The 20882-nt window shown below is 41.7% G+C and overlaps 1 protein-coding gene across 5 annotated transcripts in view; it reads right to left on the bottom strand.

Annotated features, from left to right (window-relative positions):
• Positions 1-20882, bottom strand: part of MCF2L (MCF.2 cell line derived transforming sequence like) — a 146421-nt gene that overhangs the window by 108282 nt on the left and 17257 nt on the right. The window contains exon 1 of one of the 5 annotated variants that reach the window (XM_042809604.1): positions 14734-14788. The exons of the other annotated variants lie outside the window; for them this stretch is intronic. The gene's annotated coding sequence lies outside the window, so the exon portion shown is untranslated. Of the gene's footprint in view, positions 1-14733; positions 14789-20882 lie in introns of those variants that run through there. 5 annotated transcript variants of the gene reach the window in all.

Consider the following 20882-nt stretch of genomic DNA (forward strand, 5'->3'; position numbering starts at 1 on the left):
CTAGCAATTTGAATTCCCCCATTATTCTGCAATTTTCCTCTTCAAAGCCTGCTGAAAAATATTGTTTGAGATCTCAAATACCTTGTGTTTGTTTAAGAGGCACAAAGAATTTTGTAAAAGACTCGGGGTAAGTGGTGCCATGTAAAATGCAATCATGACTACTTTTTACAGGAACAAAGATAAATGTTTAGTAAACAAGAAAACTGTGTATGAGTACTACAACTTTAAATGCAGTAGTCTTTAGATAAAGGGGAGAGGATAAGCTGAAATGTCACGTGTCTAATTCTTGAGATATGGAAGACTAAGAGCATGATACAACACCCACTGAAATCAACTCTAAGATGGCAAAAGAGCTTGAGATTGACGAATGCTGACAAAAGCATGCATCAAGTCAAGTCTCACACCAGCAACTGGATCCAGACAATCAAGTATCCCCAGTACCCACTGTATTACAACAAACAGGTCGAGAAGGATCTCTGAGATTTGCAAGCCAGCAAATCAACAATTGTAATGTTCCACCACAAAATACCCAAGTAAGCTTTGGGGTTAACCCAGACAATTAAAATTCCAAAGACATGACTGCATTTGATCCAGTCAAGTAGGAAACAAAAATTATGAGATAGGCACAAAGAGTTTTGTTTTTCCCTTCATAGTAACTGTAGCACAGAAATCCTCTTCATGAGAGCCTAAGATGCAGCCAGAGGGTTTTCCAGTGCTTTGAAAGTTGTGCTTAAGAGCTTCCTCCTTACAATTATCGCTTCACCCAGGGGAAGACTGGGATGTATTTCACAGTAAGTGAAGGCTGGGATGTATTTCACAGTAAGGGCAAAAAGGTTGTCAGGACAAGACTTCCAAAAGAGCAAACTCTGCATAGAACCAAATGAGGCAGTCATTTTCCAAATAAATACAAAACAAAGCATGGTACTATATTGGCACTTGTAAAAAGCCTCCAAATCTTACCTAGGCAATTGAGAGTCAGATAAAGTGAGTGTAAACTATGTGAGACCAGGCTAAAAAAATACAAACTGTCTTTAAACTACAAAATGGAATTGGATTTTTATATGGGACAATCTTCCCTAGAGCTGTTGAACACATTTTGAAGTGGGCACTATTGAGAAATTATTTAATCATGCAAGCAATTACATTACTTCTACTTCTTACTATATTATATTTTGCTTTTCAGTCATGCATCCAATGACACGGTTTTATAATACAGAAAATCTTTCCATAATTCATTATGTTGTCTCTGTTAGCTGCCTTCGGAAAGAATCATAAATCATTTATTTATTTTTCCAGCGAAGTCTAATGTCTCATACCTGTTCTTAGAAATGAAATAAAGGCAATTATAAATAATACTTTGGTTATTCAGACATACTACCCTTACTGCCCATACTCAGAAAAAGAGAAGATAATCCTTTCCACAGTCTCCCATAACTCTGAATATGGCATCTAGAAATGAGATGCTCATTATATTTGCTGTCATAAACAAGAATATTCAAGTCTTCTCAGCTTCCACAGGACTGTTTTTCTAAATATTTCTAACCACAAATTTTCAGCAAAATTATTTAAAAATATTAACAGAAAATTATGTTTTTTCTACACTTTTATTTACGACAAAAAAAAAAAATTCTGGTGGACGTTTTTCAGCAGCCAGTTAAAGCTTTGCTTTATTTTTTTTCTCTAATAAAAATATTATGATAAACTCCAGTTTTAAAATAAGATACTGATATTTGACTTTTTGCTTTTTACTGGCAGTGTTAGCAGAGAACTGCATTCTGGTACAAACATGACTTAAAACTTTAAGACGGATAACATTCTAATTCACTATCAGCAAGGGCAAACACACAACAAAAGGTGTGCAACAATCTTCAGAAAGCCTCAAAAAAGTTCAGTACTTCATTAAAAATGCTTCTTTAAAATTCCTTTAAATTGGCCCAGTTTATCAGGTGGCAGCAAGGTGATTTGTAGTCCTATGCTCTGTTTCATACTGCAACCCCCTTCCCCATCCCATCCCATCTCCTGAGGAAAGGATCCAAGCTGGATGGGAACTGCAATAGGGCTCCAAAGCAGCAAACAGGGGAGTAGCTCTGTGAGGATGTACCATGGGACACACACCTCATATTCACCCACCTAGGAGCGCCGTAAACTGTTCCAAAGTTGTGAAGGCACGGTGCAGCCCTGGTGCAGCAGTATTCCTGACCTTATTTCACTCTGGGAATGCTCCTCCCTCACCAATTCCAACATGCTCATCTGATGTTCCCTCTGCTGCTATGTCTCACAGAGATAACAAGTTACTCCAGGCAGGGAGCTGTCAAGTGCAGTACAGCTCATCTGCAAAGGGCTCGGCAGGCTGTGCAGAGCAATACCCAGCAATGAAAATAGAACAGAGCAGACGGGCAGCCTTTAAAACAAACACAGCTTCATTTCTTCATAGCTTAATAACTTACTAATGTGTTATTAGCAACACTCTAAAAAACAGGCTTTGACACTCAAAAAATCTCTTTCTAAAGGCATGAGTAGTTCCAATTAAGATTTTTTTTTTCTGAATGCAGTGATAATCTTCAAAGCTTGAGATCTCTGGTATTAACATAGCCATAATTGAAACTTCTAATTACTTCTTCCTGAGTAATTCCCCCCGCAGCAAATGGCACCCAGTGCAGGGCCTGTGGCTCTCCAGGGGACACCAGGATCTGGTGAGGGTCTGCAGACCATGGTGCAGGCCATTCTCCTTGCACAGGACAGCAGCCCGTGCAGCAGGAACTGGGCTGGCCTGTGAGCCTTCCTCTTCTTAATGCGTACGTGAGGGTTGTAAGGCCCCAAGAGGTCTAATGAACAAAAACAACACCCACACAATTGCTCCATAGTTGGCTTGGAGACCAAAGAAGAGGGTTAGGGTGGAGAGGAGAGTGGGTGCACAAGTGATCCTGCTTCCTTTTTTTCCTTGGATATCCTTAAACCTGAACACTATATGCTGGATTATCTCTATGTAGTGTCACAGAACTAATTCAGTACATGCCTCTCCCACGACAGGAACATTTGCAGCTGGCTGTCCAAAACCAAGGCTGTAGCTCACGGCAGTGGCTCATCTCATAAAAACATCATAGAATGGCCTAGGTTGGAAGGGACCCAAAGGATCATCAAGCTCCAGTCCCCCTGCCACAGGCAGGGCCACCATCCTCCAGATGTGGTACTAGACCAGGTTCCCCAGGCCCCATCCAACGTGGTCTTGAACACATCCTGGGATGGGGCATCCACAGTCTCTCAGGGCAGCCTGTTCCAGCACCTCATCACTTTCACTGTAAAGAATCTCCCCCTGACATCCAATCTAAACCTTCTCTCCTTGAGCTTAAAACTATTGCCCTTGTCCTGCCATTATCTACTCAAGTAAAAAGTTGATTCACCTCCTTTTTATAATCCCATTTTAATTAATGGAAGGCTGCAAAGAGGTCTCCCTGCAGCCTTCTCTTCTCCAGGCTGAACAAGCCCAGTTCCGTCAGCCTGTCTTCATAGGGGAGGTGCTCCAGACCTCTGATCATCTTTGTGGTTCTCCATTGGACCCTGTCCCATCCCTCTACCTGCTCCCACCTCACATCTCAGCCAGGAGCTGCACTGGGCAGAGATCTGCAATGCAGCAGCTAAAGCAATGGCCACGTGTGAAAGGTCAGGAGCTGCTCGATGGGAAAGGAAAGGAACAGGAAGGACTTCTTCTTGGTTTGACTGCCAAAAGGTAACACCCAGATTCCTTCCTGCCTTGGCAGACACTCTGTGGGACTATTTCAAATACCTGTATTTCCCTTCAAACCACTTTTGAATCTCTCTTAACTCCTGTCCTCCTTAGGGGACAAAAACCTAAAGCCTGCCTTTTCTCACCAGATTCAGTAACGCTTTCTTACAGCAAAATACAAGTGTCAGACAAAATCTTCACCGGATACAGTCCTAGATCACTCTGAAAGAGCCACTGGGGTGATGTTTAAAAATAATGGCAAATAAAACCCAGAGACATTTTTCAGTATCCATGTTTTAAAGGGCAGGTGGTAGGATGCAGAAAAGACAATTCCTGATTTTCTGAAGGCTGGATGGGAATTGTTAGTACTACTGTAAAATGCTAAGCACATGGTAGCAAATTAACACCGCAATATTTAATGCACACCTTCACTCTCATGATATGAAATGTACAGCAGCCTCTGTGCCATGCAGTTTTTAATAAGCCTTTTTAATTCCCAGTAGATGTTCAAAATGTAAACAATTGCAAAAAACACCTCCTGCCACACTAAAATAATTCATCTTCTGTCTTCATACAACAACAGAGAGAAGTCGTTCCTATTAATAATCCTCTCCCACCCTGAGCCGTGTACTCTCTAAGCAATCTGGGTATTCATAAGCTGGGGTGAGAAATGCTGAAGAGGCTCAGCAGAGGAAAATTAAGAATGTATGCAGTTAGAAAGCTCAGAATGCTATCTGTTGGTTTATATTTTTTCTTACCTCCATAAATTACTTCACAAGTGATTTGGTAGATGTGGAAATAACCAATTTTTTCTAGAAGCTGCTGACACCACTTCGGCCACTACAAACTTCAGTGCCCTTCTTTTGCTCTCTCCAATGCACTCAGATGCTCTTTGCCTTTCTCTGCCTTCAAATCTCTAATACTAAAGCTTCAAAATGCATCCCTCATGTCACTTACATCTCCAGTAGTCTTTGCAGGGAGTTCAGAAAGGGAATTTCTGACTGTGTGTGTCCTCAACAAAACCAGCTGTGCCAGGGTCACAGCAAATATCTGGGTACTGAGCAGACTGAAGCTGTCTCATAATTAGAGCCTGGCATCCTCTCAAGCATGAATTAAATACTAATGATGAATTTTCGTCACTCTTGTGATTCTCCGTATGTAGGTCATATTCCATCATAACTATTAAACATAAAGCTATTGTGTTCTAGACATATTGTAGCAAGGGGCCCCCAGCTTCATGCCCTACTAAATGACTATCTATGGGCAAAACATCCAGAAAATCTTTTTATGTCACCTTATTTCTGCCAACTATTTTCATCCTAGCTTGCACAACCAAACACACCGCACCTGTTTTGCTTCCTTAATCTATCCACTTCTTTTCTCTTTCTCTTAAATTCTTCTGCTCTCCCATCCTCCTCAAGCAAAGCTGGGAAAATCTGTCACTCAAACACAAATGCATTTTTTTTCTGTGTGCTTAATCAAATGCTTGTATGTGAGCTTTTATTTTGTTCTGGAGTATTTTTCTAACAATTTTATATAGATTCTGTATAAGTGTATCTTGTATTTAGACATATACACAATGTGCAAACAAAATTTGTGTCAGAACTGTCAAATGGTAAGAAAAAAAGTTTCAAACTTCAATTGCTACGGCAGTTGGGTAACAACAACCAAGTCACAGATACGACCAGAAGATGAAAACACAACTCAGTAGAATTACCTGGTGTCCAGAGAGAGAAGTACACATTACACAGTAGTGAGAAGAAATAAAAGGGGTAAATTTTGCCCTGACCCACAGAACACGTCTGGTGAAGCTTAGGCTCTTCTCAGAGGCAGGCAGGGACTCTAACAAGCCAGCTCCTAGTTCTCCTTTTTCCAGATGAATTCATCAAATGACTGTCTCATTCTTCACTGCAGTAAATATGGAAATTGAAAATGCTGAGATAATGGAAATAGGTATTCATCAATTCAGTTATTGATACACAGTGCAGCAACACATAGAGCCATAGGGATCACTGATGCTGCCTTTCCAACACAGCTGCTACAGGAGGCATTGTGCCTGCAGCAATACACGCAAGGTAAATCCTGAGAAATAAACAAATGAGTCACACACTGATTCACTTAGTGTACAGCTAAAAACCTGATTCAAGGCTGGACTGGAAAAGCAGCTGTTAAAGCACAGGCATGTGACATGAGACATAAGCCACACAGGTGGGATGGAGTGACAACCAGCAGCCCAGGACAAAATATGACCAAAGCAAAGCACAGTGTCCAGCCCAAAAGCCAGACGTAAGACTGTTTAAAGAAAGAGTCTAATTGACCACTGAATGTTTATAATAACAAAGGTTGTAGCCTGAAGATTTTTTTTTTAAGATCAGCTATGTGCATGCTTGTGATTTTCTCTATCAATTATCCCAGTCTTTTATATGCAAAACTGCCTTCCCTTTAAATTCTCTTGGTTACAGGCAGGAGTTGGAAGAAAAGAAGATGCATTTCTGGTTCAGCAAGAATTAAGAACTACAAAAGAGCCAAGACAGTCACTTTGGTGCACGTTCTCCATCTGCTAAATAATGTTTCAAGGGCTGAAAGATTTTTAGTAAGACTGGTGCTTAGCAAGTGCCCCCAGTACACAAAGGGGGACAGAGCTTATGCCCCTGAAGTCACAGCTTGGGTGGCAGGAAACCAAGTGCTGCACCGCGTGGCTGTTCTTAATTCTCCAAATATCCATTTGCACAGATAATCAATTTTCAGAGTCAGGCTGCTGCTGGAGAACATGGCACACCTTTGTTCTCAAAAACAACCATCACCCTGCTGCACTGCATTTTATCAGCTTGCCAATATTTGAGCAACATGCTCTGTCTTTCACTTTGTCCCCAGAGCAATTTAATTGCCTGAGATCCCTTCACACCAGCTTCTCCCATGCTTGAACGTGCTTAGTCTTCACATAAAGATACAAATGTTTGCAGATGGGTATCACATGGCTTCTTCGTTTCAGCTTCTTCTCATGCTGAAACTCCCAGCCAGCTCTGTCCTCTTGGGGAGAATTTCAGCATTTCTACATGGTAGTGCTAGACTCCTCTTGCTGAAATCCCCATAGTTCCGAGGCATCATGTGGGATGGACAACAGCCAGCCCTGTGCCCTGGCTACACCACAACTTGCTTCCCACTGGCCATCAAGAAATTCAGATCATTAGAATAAAAACCTAACAGCCACAAAAAGATCATCAGAGACAAATCAAGAATATAATTAATATCCAAGATTGCTGCAAGTGAGGGGAACGTTGAGCTGGCAGTACCCATGCTGCTGTCAAAGGTGAATGTTGCAGGCTGGATGACCAGGCAGTTTGTCTGCATCTCAGTATCTGCATTTCTGAGGCTGGTAGGATAACTCATGCCAGGCTTAAGCTACACAGCATGGACAGTTGGAATGTAAACTGGAGTCAAAATAGCTAACAAAGTATTATTACAGGCATAGTGAGAGATGTACAAGTTCTTAATGCCTGTAAAAACATTCAAGATCACACTCCTATCTGAAATGAAAGAATATCTGCCACAAGACAAAAGAAGGAATGAAACAAAACTAAAGCAGCTTTGCCAGACTTTGGGGAACAGCAGGCTGAAAATTCCAGCTGGAACACCCAGTTTCAGATACCTGAAAACCTTCAGAAGCTGTCAGTCTGATGCGGAAACTGCAAAACCCTAAGCCTCTTCTACAGCTCACTCAGTGTGCGTCATTAGGGGAATGGGTGAGTGACCCAAACACCTTCTGCTCCAGGCTTTGCTCAATATGTCAGCTTAAGACAAACAATGCTTTGAAAACAGTGCAGCCTGTATTAGGTGTTTCACCTCTTCCGTGTGCTGTGTTGATCCTTTTCACTAGAAATTCCTTATTATTTGATATGCATGAGGTCATCTTTCAGCTTGGCTCTTTTATGCTCCGTGCACGAAGGCAGCTGTGCCAAGCCGTTGTGCCAAGAAGGCACTCTGAGTCACTAGGGTCATAAAAACTCATCCAAGTCACAGGCTTTTTCTTCTTGAATATCACAAAGCACATTAGTCCAGGCAAGGCTTCCCTGATTGAATGGCAGATCTTCCGAGGAGCAACTCCGAGTTTTAGATTTGGAATATAGTAAGACTCAGATGCAATGCTGGTGCACGCAGAAGCACTCTGATTAGTATGCACCAGTCTGAGGATGTCTTGATGGCTCCGTGCAGAAGCTAACTCTTTCCAGTTATGTTGGGCACTTTTTCATTTAGTAAAGTGGCATCTCGGTCCATCTCCTCCTCCATCTCTTCCTAATTTTTCAGAACAGGCAAGCCTGCCTTTGATAAGAAAAGAATACATGGCCAGGGAAATGTAAAGATTTGGCCCAAAATGTGAATATGACAGAACTGGAGCTACTGGAAATTGAAGCTGAAACGTCTCAGCATTGCTACCTGTACTTAGGTAATAGCACTGCATATGTTTTTCCTTAGAAACAAATACATGTATTTATCTTCCTTGATTTGCAGATGTTTCTACTTTTCGCAGAATGCACAGATTTTGTTCCAGAAGAGGAAACAGATGGTAGCTGTAACAGTGGCAGCATTCCAAGGTGGAGAGAAACCATTCTTGAGGCTACCATAAGCTTATAGCTAGGACTCCCAGATCTGTGCAGTCTGCTGGTGTGAACTGGATGCCGCTGTCACTGCAAAGTTTCCAAACTCAGAGATGATGATGCAAATCTGAGTAGCAGCAGAAAGAGCTTGTCCCTTAACGCAGTTTCTCCATTAGTCCAAGCCCTCAGCTGAGAACCCACCTCATGCAGTTGTGCAGTTAATGCACAAGAAAAAACTATGGCCAGTGAAGAGAAATAATTAAAAATATGTATGTATACCAATAGTCCTGCCTGAAAATAAAAGTTCAAATGTAAAAACAAACAAACAAAACATCACCACCAACAAAAAACACCCATCTTTGGTAGGATCAGAGAAATTCTTCAAATCCCTTCTGTCTTAAGGAATGACCAAAAAGCCACTTGCTAGGAGGTAAGAGACTGAGGATCAGATGTGGGAAAAACAAAGGAAAATGCCATGGGAGCACATTATTTGCTGCTTGAAGAGGGATAGGTACAAGGTTATTTTGAACTGTGCAGCAAAAGGAGTCAGAGAAGGAATATAACAAACATGGAAGACAGCACTATTCAGATAAAGAGCAGGAAACACAACCTTAATAGCTAAACTTGGCCAGAAGCACTTTATAGGAGTATCTGTGAAATTCTGGAGGATAAAGTGAAGGTGAAAGCCAAGAAATAATCAGGAAAACTGAGAAATATTTCATCAAATGTTCCTGAGAAAGGCACTCGTGGGATCCTGTGAAAGACCCACATGGACATGAGAGGCCAAGGAGATCTACAGGGGGCTGGGAGGGCAACTACATCAGCTTAGGCAGAGCAGAATGAGCACGAGGACTCCTGAGGAAAGTGTTGGTGTGACGATGTTGGACGAGAAACCTGAAAAAGCTGTCAGATATGGATGGACACACAGAGCTTCCTAAGAGGCAAGGAGCCAGAGGTAGAGAGGCTGGTGTGGAAAAAAAGAGAAAACAACAGAAGATCATGGGCTGCAACCCAGACTTCTGGAGGCATTCAGGAGGTGCTGAATTAGGAGCTGAGCTGCACCAGGCCACCTGCAGTCAAGGGACAGAGGCATGCACCTCAGAATGACCTGCTTCCCATAACCAAGTATGGGCCTTAAGGGAATTCCTCTTCTGTCCTATGTGCCATAGATGTCTAAAGCTACCTGAGACGAATCTGAGCCTTTCTGCCGAGAGTACTTCTCTGAGAAAGAAGTGTTTTGTCCTCCCGTCCAAAAAAGGAGAAAATCCTCTTTTAAAGTGGACAGTTGGACTAGATGATCTTGGAGGTCTTTTCCAACCTTGGTGATTCCATAATTCTGTGATCCCCTGAGGATGAAGGTGACTAGCAGAGCATGAGGCACTAGGGGAACCTTTGCATTACAATTACTTGTGAGCCTGCAGCTAGTGAAAAACAGGCTTGGAAAAAACCTGCATGTGACCATGGGCTGTGAGGGAAATCTAACTGCTTACAAAAGGCTTCTGAGTCAACAGAAACACAGTGGTGGAGCCAGAGAGCAAGCAATTTAACCCAAGGACAGAGTGGAGTACAAGGAAATGAGAGCACCAGAGAAACAGGCTAAGGAATTCAAGAGAAACAAGAACAAAACCAGACCAAATCAAACAAAGAAATAGAGATGCAAACTGAAACAGAGCTATTAATAAATGAGACAGACCTAAAAATAAAGCCACTTTCTGTAGAAAAGTAATGACAAGTGCCATTGGTAGGGAATCCCCATGTGAGGATTAGAGAGAGGGAGAAAGAAGCAGGATAGAAACCAGCTAAACCACATGATCATGAAACTGGAAGCAAGAGAAGAAAAAAAAAAAAAAAAAAAGCTGCTTTTTTTTGGAAAATATGCAAGCTTAGCAAGCTAAAAATCAGCACACAGTCAGAGCCTGCCAGCAAGCATGAAAATAGCATTCAGTAGCGCTGGTGGCTCACATGAAGGTCACGGTGCATGTAGGTCTGCACAGTGCGGCAGCGGGGCTGTGTATCACTGCCCAGTGCTGGAATACCTGGTGAGCATCTGCAGCTGAAAAACTACAGCAACAATGTTAGAGGAGTGAAAAAAAATACAGTTTGGGTTATTAAAATGAACTGCAAATGACAGTTTGCCCAGGCAAATATCAGACAGGCTTTCTTTTTACTTACAGGCTCAAAAAATCAATACAACAGAACAAATATCCAAACATTTAATAAAGAAAAAGAAAATAGAATGTATGGTGGCTGTAATTTGTAATTTAATGCTTGTTTTCATTGGACCAAGTTTTGCTTCTCCCCCTGAAAAATTATATTAAGAAGGCAGAAAACCTGCTTCCTCTATCCAGGGACACCAGTGCAGCTAACCTGTCCATTCCACATTTCCCATTTCATCCATCTGCTCAGTGGGCTATAGCATCAGCCATCTTGCTAATTATCTCCTTGTAACACATGGAAATTGCTGAGAATTTCCCCCTTAGTAAACAGAGGTTCAAGGAAATGAGAAAAAAATTCCAAGTTTTGCTACTGCAGGGAATAATGCCCTGAATGCTCTGTATCAGCAAACCGTCAGTTTGCCTCAGATGACGAGATATGCAAGGCTTCCAACATCTGCCAGCAGCCTAAGAATAAAGGGCAAAAGAAGCAGTTTCAAAGGAGCAGAACCCAGATCTCTTCTCTTTCTGTGTAACTTCTTTATCCCGAAATATGTTTACAATTCTGCAAGAGCAACAGCCAGGACAGTAATCCCAGATCCTTTCACAGGTCACCGCTGCTGCTCAGTTCTAGTTTTGAACACAAAACCATTCAGATTTTTGAGAAAATCTTTCAGAAATCATCACATTCTTTTTACAACACTAAAAGCATTGTTAGCAGTTCTGTTGCAATTTTTAATCCATTCAGATGTAAACCTAAACTACGATTAATGTATTCAACTCTTCATTCCCATGAAAGCGCGATTTAGATCCACCTGAAATACTGGTTGCAGTTAGCCAGGCTTTCCACTGCTTCCTGTTAGGCTCCTTCTCCTAGGCAGATCTGTAGTCCCCCCTGCTTCTTAGCTCCAGCTGAGTCAGATAAAAAAGGAATCGAGAGCCATTGAGAGTATGACTGGGCGAGCAGTGACTGAAAGTATTCCAGAGGACTGAGCCTCGTGAATAGCCAAGCGCTAGAAATGCTAATTAGTGCCAATACAAACAGAAGTTTAACCCTGAGACAAAACATTTTCTTTCCTATTAATGAGAACATGCACGCCGGATTTTCTGTAAATCCTATAAAATCACTAACAGCATCAAGGCAACATATTATTTAAGAGCAGCAGCTCCTCCTACCAGTGCACTGGGAAACCGCATTTAATCTTTGCATCAATTCTTCTAGGGCCATTTCTTCAGTGTGCAGCCAGCGTCTCATTCTCTGATGAAACAAAAAGAATCCACAGCAAACATGTTCCCTCTGGTCCAAGAATGGAGAAGGGAGGAAAAAACAAAACAAAACGGCAAAACAGGCAGCACTACAGCAGTGCTTCGCAGCCCTGCATTTCAATGACTCCCCAGTGCTCCCTGGGTGAAGGTGGGAGCCCGCGCTCTCTCCTGGGCGAGGCGGGTGCTGCTGGAAGCCTGAGCCGTGCCCGCTGAATCCAGCAGAACCACTTGGGACGTCTCTCTCCTCCTCTGGGCAGGGGTTTGCCCGCAGCAGAGCTCTCAGACGCCACAATTAACGTGAAGCAGCGACGAGCAGCTTGCTAGCACGCTCGCTGCCAGCCTGCTGAGTGCATGAGGAAGGACTGTGCTGTATTGACAGCACGTTTAGGAACCGGCGAGAAGCAACGGATTGCGTGAAGCCCTGGCCTCATCCCTACGTGAGCGTTCTGCCTCTTGCTACCTTCTTGTCAGCTTGCTGCAGGCTAAATTGCTCTGGAGTAAAATTCCTCCCCACTGACAATCTCAAAGCCGTTCTGCTGCTTGCCTGTGCTTTCACGCTCTGTTTGAAAGGTTCGTTTTTGAGAACAGAAGACTCCGAATTTCCTTCAAATGCTGAACTTGCCCCAACTATCTTTTTCGACTAGTTGAAGGAGCTGGGCTGCTTAAATGCTGAAACGCAGCAGTCTCCAGAACTGCGCACCAGGAAAGAGTTTTAGCACCTTAAGTACCTAAAGCCTTTGGGTTTTAGCTTCTGGGTACATGAAGTATCCCCTTTGAGGCATGTGGGGCATACACCAGAGAGCTGCTACGCCAGTTAGCCAGGACAGGCAAGCCTGTCAGCCAATGCACCTCTGCTGGCTCTCTGTGCTATGCTTTAGGGGTAAAAAGAACTCTTAGGGATATAGAAAATCCGGAAGATTGAGAGCCAGTACTGCTCCTTGTAATGGGTTTTCACTTCTTTTACAAAGGCTATTTGACACCTTTCAAACCATGAGGCTTTTAATGCTCCCCCCTTATCAAGGTTATCTCAATGCCTATTAAATCTCATTGCTGTCATCTTTTTCTTGACGTTTGGCTGCTTTTTTCCTAGTATTGTACTCAAACTACTGCTTTTAGCTACATCCTCTTATATTTTAGCCATTACATAAATAAGAAAGTTTATGGAATCGTAGAATATCCCAATTTGGAAAGGACCCATAAGGATCATCAAGACCAACTCCTAGCTCTACACAGGACCTCCCAAACACCAGGCCATATGTCTGAGAGTGTTTTCCAAATCCTCCTTGAACTCTGGCAGACTGGGGCCTTGATCATCACCATGGGCAGCCTGTTTCAGGGCCCGACCACTCTGTGGTGTAGAATCCTTTTCTGACATCTTGTATACTTAAAAGGATATTGCTATGTTACTTGAGATAAAGCTTATTTTCTACATATCGCACACAGCAGCCAAAAAGCAGCAGTTCTTTCTGGGAAGTGTATGGATAGCTACAATGATTTGTCCATAACTTTCAATAGTAACTTTCAAATGTTTCTTGCACACCTCCAGGGATGGTGACTTTACTCCCTCCCTGGCAGCCTGTGTCAGTAACTCACTACTCTTTCTGAGAAGTTTTTCCAAAATCCGACCTGAAACTTCTCAGTGCAACTTGAGGCCTTTTCCTTTCATCCTATCGCTATTACCTGTTAGAAGAGGCCAACTCCCATTTTGATCTCCACTTCATCATTCATCAATGAATTCCAAAATGTAACAACAGTCAGCATGAAAAACTGCTTTTGTTCAAATCACCTTCCTGGAATTTTTCTGGGTGCCCCAGTTTGCCTTTTGTAAAGCAGTGGAAAAAAAAAAAAATACCACCACAGGAAATAAACACTCGCTATTCACTTTCCCAAGCTATTCATGACTATACAGACCTCCACTGTAGGTGATATTATGTCCCTTCCAATTGTCTGTTTTCCAGACAGAAAATTTCCTGCACTAATTAGTTCCTATTTGCACAAAAGCAATTCCATACTTCTGGCTGTCTTTGACATATGTTTGCATAGCCTAATTCTAGTGAAAGAAAGTGAACAAAACAAGACATAGGACTCAAGAAGCTGTCACAGCACGGGTTATATGGTGCCATAAAGATGTTGCTCCCTGTTTCCCTCGCAATGTACTCTTTGCCTTTCTGACCAACACTGAGTGCTGACTGAGCAGCTGCTGTTTGCAGGGAACTGCCCAAAGTGAGCCCAGATCTCCTGCTGAGGGTGACAGCTAACTCAGGAATACCGTTGGCTTTTTTCAAGTGTATGACTTTGGACAAACAGTTAATTTCAGACACTGCACTGCTCGGTGATTGAGCATCATAAATTGATTCTCTATCTGTTTGCAATCACAGTTGAATTTGATTATGTTGAAGAACTTCTTACATCATTAGCGAAAGTTGTCTTTTGTGCTTCATTTCCATTCCCGGTTCAGGTATGAATACACTGAATAGCTGAAGCTCCTGCAGAAACCCCTTCTTTATTCCACCAGTAATGCCCCCTCACCCACAGAAAACTAACCACTCAAAGCAACTCTGTTTCATACTTTTAATACTTTTTGTTAAATACTACTAATCCTCAAGTGGGCTTCCATTTTAACCCATGGGAGCTTAGTTTCCCCAACAGCTTAATAGCAGTTACAGTGAGAGCAATGCTGTTTGCAGAATACTAAGTGCAACTACAAGAAATTAAAACACTTCTGTTTCTCCCCAATACTTCGCATATGCTCTGAACCACCACCTGCAAAGGAAATAGGCAGAGCACAGAGGTAGTTATGCCCACCCAGGTAAATCCCCTGCCTCACATCCCATACTGGTTTCCGGCAATGCAGTGTGTTCAGCATTGGATTGGCAAACCAGCCATAATCTTTCCTGCATGGGCCCAACGCAGTGTATCACGGAACAGCACAGAATGTGGAAACATTGAAGCTACAGGCACCCACCTAAAGTAGTGCAGATGCAGACAGACTTACCTAAGCTGGACCTGGGCAGAACAGAACGAGACCCACTTTCTCGACTCAGATCCTCACAGGTCACACAAAGAACTGACACATGCACCCAGTGTACCAGAGCAACACTGAACACTTGCCTTAAATAACTGGAAGCAAAAGAGGAAACAGGACAGTCGATATGAGAGATCCAAGTAGAAAATGCATTTTTAACATTTCAGACTCCTTTTGGCACCATTTCTTCCTCCATGAAGCAAAGGAAATTTTCCTTTTATTTTTCTGAATGACTGAGTTCTCTTGGTAATCAGCCCAGTTAGGCTTTATTATGTAAAGCATCTGGGATTTGAAACCGGGATTCATAAGCAGAGATGGCAGTATTCAGTTTCTGGCAACATCTCACTCTTCCACAGGAACAAAATTGTTCCTAGATTCACAATCTGAAGGAATACAGAGGATTTTGCATTGTATAAGTCATTGCTTTAAAAATACACACAGGAAGGAAAAATACTGAAAGCTTTCTCTTCTCAAAAACATGATCCTCCAGCATTCATACAAGTGTGGGCAAGCTTCATATAAGAACATGGGATAAAGAACCCCTCAGATGTGTACGAGCTTTTAACACTGGTACTCCACTAAAACTATGCCTTGTTTGCTACCGTATTCATTTACTGAATCTCTGCCTGCCTCAGTATTGGATCACAGCATTCTCCAGGAGAAGCTGGAAGCCCATGGCTTGGACAGACACACTTTTTTCTAAGTAAAGAACTGCCTGGATGGCCCAGAGAATGGTGGTGAATGAAGTTAAATCCAGCTGGCATCTGGTCACAAGTGGTGTTCCCCAGGAGTCAGTATTGGGGCCTGTCCTGTTCAGTACCGTTCTTGATGATCTGGATGAGGGCACTGAGAGAACCCTCAGTAAGTTTGCAGATGACATCAAGTTGAGATGAACCGGGGGTGGGAAGGTCCTTCAGAGGGATCTGGGCAGGCTGGATCACTGGGCTGGGATCAGCAGGAAGAAGTTCAACTCATCCAAGCGTCAGGTCCTTTGGCCACAACAACCCCATGCAATGCTACAGGCTTGGGACAGAGAGGCTGGAAGACTGTATGGAGGAAATGGGTCTGGGAGTGTTGATCTAAGCTTGGCTGAACATGAGCCAGCGGTGTGCCTAGGTGGCCAAGAAGGCCAATGGCATCCTGGTTTGTGCCAGCAGTAGCAGGGAAGTGATTGTTTCTCTGTAGTCAGCTCTGGCGAGGCCATACCTTGAGTACTGTGATCAGTTTTGGGCTCCTCACTACAAGAAAAACATTGAGGCAGGCCCTGGAGCATGTTCAGAGAAGGACAATTCTATGTCCTTCTATGCTATGAAGCTATGAAGTGTCTGGAGCACAAGTCTTATGGGCAATGGCTGAGGGAACTGGGATTATTCAGTCTGGAGAAGAGAAAGCTCAAGGGAGACCTTACCACTCTCTACAATTACCAGAAAGGAGGTTGTGAGGCGGTGGGAGTCAGCCTCCTTTCTCACATAACTAGTGATAGGAGTAGAGGGAATGGTCTCAATTTGTGTCAGGGAAGAATCAGATTGGGTATTAGGAAAAATTTATTCTGCAGAAGAGTAGTCAGGTCCTGGAACAAGCTGCCCAAGGAAGAAGAAGTCATCGTCCCTGGAGATGTTCAAGAAGCATTTAAATGCAGTAGTAAGGAACATGGTATAGTGGGCAAAAACTAGTGGTAGGTTGATGGTAGGACTGGATGATCTTGGAGGTCTTTTACAACTTTGGTGATTCTGTGATGATATGATTCTATGAAATCAACCCAGAAAACACGCTCCTGTCAGGGAGGGTGGTTTTCTTTCCAGAATAAATACATGGTGAGGAATCACAAAATTAATTTCTGAAGAAAATCCACCCAATGTTTTTCAAAGCTCAAATATTTTGAGATTTACAATCCTCCAAATCCTTCTGTGCGTGGATGTGTGCGTGTGTGTGTTCAAATTTGGAGTATTAAGAAAATCCAAATTTTACTACATGCCCTACTTTGTAAAATCACTATTTCAAAAGAATTGGCTGTGCACATACAAGTTTATTAGCTCTGCCATTCAAGGTCAGGGCTAATTTAAAATGTTCTCAGCAAATGACTGTAATGAGATGTGATATTTAGCTGTCACTTATAATTGTTAATTTCACAGACAGTCAGTAATCTAAAAAGTGTTCAGAAGAAAAGTAGTAGGATATTTCCAGGACCATTCAATTTGATTCCACGGAATAAATTTGAAGTGCTTGCCCTTGAGGCACAGGCTGACATGTTGTATCAGAGAGAAAGGACAGAGTAGAAGGATGTCAACTTTCGTTCTAAACTTCCTTTAGTATTGGGATGTATCCAAAACTTAGTCTGCCTTTTTCCCCACTTTCACAGCTTTAAAAACGTAGCATTCATTGGAGCTTTGGAGTCACAGAAAGTTCTTCCCTTTATCAGAACAGTCAGAACAGCCAGCAGTGCACTCAGCAGAGAAGGCACCCAGGACATAGGAAAGTTCAGTTTACGAGAGGCCTAGCTGATCTCAGGCCCAAATGTCAGCACAAAATTTCAGGTCCTTTGCTTACCATTTCTCAAGTACTTCAAGTTTTCCTTCTGCAAAGTTTTGCTGCCAGATTTCTTATCAGATCAGTTTCAATATGATAAAAATGACTTGCTCCTTCAGCTTTCAGTTCACCAACAGTGAAGCTCAGTGCCTCTGGCATCTCATGTCATGCACTTTTAATACAATTCAACCACCTGTGTTTACTCATCAGATCTAGCTAATACATCAAGGTTTAAATGTAGAATTACTGTTTCCTCAAACACCAATAGCTGAATGCATACAAAGACAGACTCACAGAACTCAGATATGCCAATCTATAGTGCTGTTTTTGATCCAATTCCAGTCAGTTGTTACTTACAATAAATAAAAGAAAATCAAGAAAATAAAAAAGATCAGAAGTACATAAAGACTTCTGAGGAAGTAAAGGAAAAATACACAGGGCTGTCAGATACATAAGAGAAAGCATCTCCTGCTATTTCATTGAACACAGTCAGGTATTTGTCACAACACACAGTGCTTAAACACAACTACTGTCAGAACATTAGGCCTGGGAGAGATTTCAAGGAACAAAAGAATTACTGTATAATTGCATTATTTAAAAGCTGTGATTGCAAAGGGCAGCATATAGAGGAAACTGAAGATGCCAGACAGCCTGCACTGGAAAGCACTAATATGTAGGAAAGGAAAAAAGTTATTTTCACTCCCTAGAGACAGTTCTGTGTTAGCATCACTCTAAGAGCCATTTACTTCCTTCAAGACCTTGACTGACCCTTAAAAGAAACAAACACGCATTAACAAAAAAGTCACCTTGATATCCTTTTGGTCTTTAATTCAGTTGGATCTGCCACTGTTAGGAATACCTTTGACAAAGGTTAAAAATAAAGTAAAATAAAATAAAAAAATCAACAAGTAACTTCAAGGGCAATGCTCTATTGGGTAAAAATAAAAGAAATGCATAGAATAGAACACCACCCTATCAAATAATGCTTACAGTGTTATCAAACAGAGAAGTCAGACATTGTTTAAGTATCCAAGACTTCTGAATTACACAATGCTACCTGTGAAAACTGTTACCTTATTTCATCTCTTTAAATACCCAATTTCTCTTTGCTGCCACATCCAGTAAAGTGAGTGGAACATTTGGTATTTGGCAGGGGTATGGGAAGAAAGCACAGACAAAAGCTTTGAAAAAGTGGTTATTATATGGCTCAACTTTGATTTTCCTGCTTTCACGGGATTAGGCAGTGTGCTGATCAAAAACTGCACTGCTTGCTTTGCAACAGAATAAATATTTTTGTAGGTATTTTCTAGCTTTTTAAACGTCAACAAGAAGATGAAGCACAGGATTTGCAAGACAGATCACGAATAAAAGATGACATGCATATAATTCTTCTACACTCTTCCTTCCTGTGCTTGCTCCTGCCCTTTGCATTTAAAACTAAAGACCAGTTTCTCATGGAAAAGACAGTGCACCTACCCACTCCTTCCACCTCCCTAGTCCTCCAGAAGTCTTACTTCGTACAGAGGGCACACCAACAATTCTATGGTAATATGAGTAACTTATAACAACCAAAGGAAATAGTAATTAAAAAAAATCCATGAATACTTCACTTCAAGTGATGTGGTGACGCACTGGAACAGGTTGTGCAAGGAGGCTGTGGATGCCCCATCCCTGGAGGCATTCAAGGCCAGGCTGGATGTGGCTCTGGGCAGCCTGGTCTGGTGGTTGGTGACCCTGCACATAGCAGTGGGGTTGAAACCAGATGATCATTGTGGTCCTTTTCAACCCAGGCCATTCTATGATTTTATTTTTCAAGCCATTTCTAGAGAGATTTCTTTAAAAAGTTATACCTCTGCCAAGACAGATACAGATTATCTGGTGGAGGTAGAAAACACAGCAAGGTCTTGGAAACAGAGACTGAAGAATACAAATGAGTAAACTCCTAAATGCAAAGGACATAATGCCTAAGTTTACATATAATTTTACATGGGCAGCTGCCTTCTTTCAGAGAAAAGTGATTTTATGGGACACCATAGAGACTGTTTCAGATTTGGAATCACTGCCAGATGTCTCTGTAATATTCGTCAAGCTACAGCCAATGTTTTGTCTGTTAAATGTTTTGCTTGTTAAAATTTTTCTTCCATACAGTACAGTGTGTTACTTTTCCAGTATATTCGGAAAACATTTTTACTAACAGAAAACAGTCACAGATATGAATTCTATCTCACATACCTGTGACTCAGTTACTCACATAAAGCTACGTTAAAGAAACCTGTCAAAATCAATTCTTCTTTAGTGCTTGTTCAACAGAACTTCTCTTTCACAAATAATACAATAGAGCAAATAAAAGTTCTAAATTCTTCCTGATATAATTATACAAACCACACTGTTGCATGGATTTGTTTTTGGCTTGAACAGTTGAAGCTCATTATATGCACCACCAAAATATCCTAACACAATACATGAAATCATACTCCTGTCACAGCCAGAACAAAAATACTCTTCTGAAAGAACACGTTCATGTACCCCACAATGAATTTATTAAATAAAATACAAACAAAGCCAATGTCCTGCCAAAAATTGTATCATGAGGCAAACGTACCAACAATTATTTTCAGCAGCATGCTAATCACCAAAATCCAGCTGATTGCAACAATTTGCAGACAACAGCACTGAACTTAAAAGGTAAGACTTTAAAAATAAGTGTGCAGAAAACTAGATGCTGTAGAATACACACACACACACACACACAGAGTCCATGTTTACTTCTGTAAATACCAACCTTTCTTATTGTTCTGTCCAAAATCCAATGCATGCAGCCCATCTCCTTTGATTACGTATTTTAAGTAAGAGCAGCATACATGACACAGCATTTGAGAAACAAATGTAGTAATAACATCCAACTGCGCACATCAAACTCATCAAATGCAGTAAAATTGACAGACTCAGTGCAGTGCATTTTGCTTTTGCACTGAATTTGTTTCCAAGGAAACCAATAGCTGCAGATGTTTTCCCATGTAAGTGCAAAAGAAAATTCAACAGTGTGATTACTTGTTTATTCAGTATTTTATTCACACATTTATTCTATTCAATATCAAATTATTCTTCAGCTTCTGTTAGAAGACCAGAACTAATGTGCCTTTTCTCTTCCCCCATAATCTTACTGAACGTGTGTTACTAAAGGAAACAGGCTACCTATAAACCTTTTCCTCTTTATCCTCTTTTAATGTCCCAAAGTGATCAGCTTCCCCTGCTTTTCATTCTTCAATAAGAGCAAGCAAAAAACATCCTATGTTAGGTTTTCATCCTAAAAGGTTCTCCAGACCTGGCAATATCCTTCCAAGGAACAACACTGACCCAAGGAGGCTGCAGGAATGCTAATTCTAACCATGTGGAATAGATTTGCAAAATTGTACCACGCTATAGAGATATCACCATGGCCAACATGATGTAGGCTTCTTAGGATGAGAGTATAAAATATAAATATTAAATAAAAACATGACAGAGATGCGGGCTAGAAAATCACTTTTGCTGCAGGGGACATTAAAACTGCAAATCACTACTACATACATCTCTTATTTGTTATTTACATA

The sequence above is a fragment of the Centrocercus urophasianus genome, unplaced genomic scaffold, assembly GCF_019232065.1.
Source record: "Centrocercus urophasianus isolate 14NV4802_14NV808 unplaced genomic scaffold, USGS_Curo_1.0 seq_12, whole genome shotgun sequence".
Taxonomy (NCBI): domain Eukaryota; kingdom Metazoa; phylum Chordata; class Aves; order Galliformes; family Phasianidae; genus Centrocercus; species Centrocercus urophasianus.